This window comes from Capsicum annuum, unplaced genomic scaffold (genome assembly GCF_002878395.1).
Source record: "Capsicum annuum cultivar UCD-10X-F1 unplaced genomic scaffold, UCD10Xv1.1 ctg74565, whole genome shotgun sequence".
NCBI lineage: Eukaryota > Viridiplantae > Streptophyta > Magnoliopsida > Solanales > Solanaceae > Capsicum > Capsicum annuum.
Window position 1 is genome coordinate 1 of NW_025884686.1, and position 3744 is coordinate 3744.

The 3744-nt window shown below is 32.0% G+C and overlaps 1 long non-coding RNA gene across 1 annotated transcript; it reads right to left on the bottom strand.

Annotated features, from left to right (window-relative positions):
• Positions 1–1144: 1144 nt before the first annotated feature.
• On the bottom strand, positions 1145–3729 carry LOC124894478. Its single transcript, XR_007051197.1, has 3 exons — positions 3095–3729; positions 2871–2980; positions 1145–2749 (listed from the first exon to the last, which is right to left on the bottom strand). It is a non-coding gene; the product is annotated as an uncharacterized LOC124894478 (long non-coding RNA).
• Between the last annotated feature and the right edge of the window lie 15 nt (positions 3730–3744).

Sequence of the window (3744 nt, forward strand, 5' to 3'; positions counted from 1 at the left end):
AAGCCCAACTATTTGTAGTTGGATGTTGAAGTCGCCGAGGATTAAAATGAGAAATTTGCAGAATAGTTGGTTGGGAGAGAGTTGAGAGAAGCTGTCGAGAGAGAAATGAGAGACAGGTTGATTGGATTGAAGAAGGGAACTCGAAGCCCAACTATTTATCGCCGGAGGTAGAAGTCGGCGGGGGTTGAAGGGAGAAAAGAGGGCAACTCGAAGCCCAACTATTTCTCGCCGGAGGTAGAAGTCGTCGGGGGTTGAAGGGAAAAATTTTGCAGAACTGTTGGTTGGGAGAAAGTTGAGAGAAGCTGTTGAGAGAGAGGAGAGAGTGGTTGATTTGGATTGAAGATGGGTGTGGGTTGGGTTGATTTGTATTTTTGAAAAGATTAGAAAGTTTTGAAAATATTAATCAAGTCCATAATTAACTTAATCAAGTTTTTTAATGATGTTTGACCCTATCTGTTGGTCAATGTCACCAATCATTCATTCAAGACTTAAAAGACACCTTTCCTTCAATTTTCTCAAGTAGCATATTTAAGTATTAAATTACAAAATATAGCAATATTTTTATCAAATTACATTTTGTAGCATATATATTTGTATTTTTGTATCAACAGTTTGCAAAAATATAAAATACATATCGATGCAGTAAAAATCATATGTATTTGTATTTTTGTAGCAACAGCTTGCAAAAATACAAAACACAACTTGCTATATTATGTAATTATGAAACTGTTGCTATGAAACTCATAATTAAGGGAATAAGTATCTTATTTGCAAAAATACAAAACACAACTTGCTATATTATGTAATTATGAAACTGTTGCTATGAAACTCATAATTAAGGGAATAAGTATCTTATTTCGGAATTTTGCCCCCAAAAATGCTACATCACTAGATACCACTTGTTACATAAATACTGCATTTTTTCCACAGAATTTACTCCAATAGTGTACTCGTGCAACATGCTACATCACTAGATACCACTTGTTACATAAATACTGCATTTTTTCCACAGAATTTACTCCACTGCATACACCTACCAGCATACTTTCTCCGTTTCAATTTGTTTTTTGGTAACTTGACACAAAGTTAAGAAAGTAATTAATGTGTAGTGTTAAACTAAAAGTATATAAAATGTATCAAAATATCCATTTGTTGGCCACGCCTAAATTAGAATCAAAGAATAGTCAAAATAAAAAAGATGTATTCTTATTAAAATGAACTAAAAAGTTTAACGAATAAATTGAAACGGCGGGAGTACCAATTCAATTTCAGCTGATTTGATTATACCCATAAAATAAAAATACAATTTTGATTTCGAAATTCTACAGAACCAGAATTATAAAAGCACATGATTACTTCTGTTGACAATAAAGAAAACAAAGTAAGTAAAATAGTAAAAGTAGAAATAGAAGATGAATTACCTGAGGATGAAGTTGTGAAGTGCTCCTAAAGTTATTTAATGGCTAATTCAATAGTACTCTTAATTATTTGGGATGAATTTCTGATCAGTACACGCGTAAATAGTCTAATCCAACATCACTCTAAAGGTCACAGCACATTGAATAAATTGGATAAATTCCAAGGAAATAAGTGATTTTTTTTTCTTTTTTTACTTTTACGTATTCTCTCTCATTGGATAGTAATTAAACGATATTATTATAACATGTATATAGTGTGGAAGTTGACAATGGGGTAGGGGTGGTGGGGAAGGAGGCTATGGAATGAGGTGAAGCAGCACTGGTAGAGCCAGCAATATAGCAAAATATGTATATATTTTAATTTCTTTTTAATTATGGTAAGAGTGTAACTGTTATTGTCATTTAATTTTTGTATGTAAAATTAATTATACGCTCATAACTGCTACTGCCATTTAATTTCTATGTCACCAATTTTCTGGTGATGGATTTGTATCCGATCACCCTTTTCCTAAAATGGCTCCGCCTGTGAGATAAAAATAAAATGCATTGGAGGATGGAGGCACCATCATTAATATAACACTTCTTTCAATGGAATTTCTGGAAATAATTAAGGGAAGTGAATATTAAGATAATTGGGTAAGATAAAAGTATACTTCATATACCTCACTGTAACATCACAGAATATCAAATAATGGCTAAAGTTAATAAAAGACTTTGAGATATAAAAATGTGAAAGTAAAGAGAGACTATTTACTTACCGTCAAACTTACAGAATAGGAAAGGACACAGTATCACCCTTTCCCTTTTGCATGCAATCTTTAAGTTTACAGTTATTTGATGAAAGCTTACAAGATATATCATTATCAACTATAACATTCTGATAAATGCATGTGCATGTCAATATTAAGTAATATGGGAAGTTTTAAATTTCAAAACGCATGCAATTCTTGAAGAAACTTATACCAAAAACTTGTCAAATTCAATCCATAATAACATTAATTAATACCTTTAACATTCATTCACCTAGAAAAATAGTGGTTCTGCTTAGTAAAGGGCAGTCCGGTGCATTAAAGCTATCACTATGCACGGTATCCTGGAAAGGTTCCTACCACAAGAGTGTATTGTATATAGTCTTACCTTGCATTTCTGCGAGAGGCTGCTTACTGCTAAGTAAGTGTATATGACAATCTAGTTAATGCTTGTTCTTGTTACGGCCAACAGGCTTTGTTGACTCATAAATATCAGCAATTGGTCGAAACTTTCGTTTATTCACGCAGCCATTTTTGTCCATCATTTCTCCATCTGAATTCACCTCTGGATAATATTTTAATCTGATAATAATCAAGTTAAAAACAAGTAAATTAGAGACTGATGGAATGTGTACCTTAGTCAAAAAGAAGAGTCTATAAATTAAAACATGAGATCATATCAGGTAGCAAATAATACACTTACATTTTTGCATTCTTTTTGTTAGTTCTTTGACTGATATCAGTATTCGGAATTTTTCCCGCTGGGGAACTCCAATTATATTCATCTTCAACCGGTGAGAGCCTATCAGTACACTTTAAAGCAAGGAAACTTGATCAGCTATAGTTCAACAACAACAAAAAAAAAAAAAGCTAACAAGTGATAGTAATAAGAAAATAAAGAGAAGGCCATGCATGAATAATATTCACCTTGTAGAGGTCAATGATGGAACGAAATTTTATCTTCTTCTTCTTCGATATTATTCCTTGCTGCACATGGTGGCCTTCTTCATCTCTAACCAGAAGTTTCGAGCCACTTTCGGCATCATTATCCTTTAAGATATACGTATAATGATTCACACATATCAATATATACGTTATGTTTGAGAGAAGGGAAGGAAAAGGAAGAACAAATTCAAATGATTTTGGGGCCAATAACTGAGTCGCAAAACCAAGAAATATTGAATAATCTTAAATTATACGTACAGAATATTCTTTGAAGACCCATTATATTATACAGTAACCTTCAATGATGATATTTAGCACTAGCTAGTACTAATCGTCGATCACAAAAATGAGATGATGAATCTGCAAGCTTTACCATGAAAATTACAAAATCCCTTCAAATAAAACATTTCAAAATAGGTTTTTAATAAAGGAAATACATTAGAAAAAAAGCCATGTTGAAAACAATGAAGAAAAAAAGCTTTAACAAGATTATCATCAGTGAAAATATATAGAAATTTTACTGCCTAAAATTCATAATAACTCTATTTACCAAATACTGATGTCAATTAAGTATTCTCTTTCTCTTTAAACGGAAAATGGAGAATCTATGTATATATTGGTAATTAACCTGA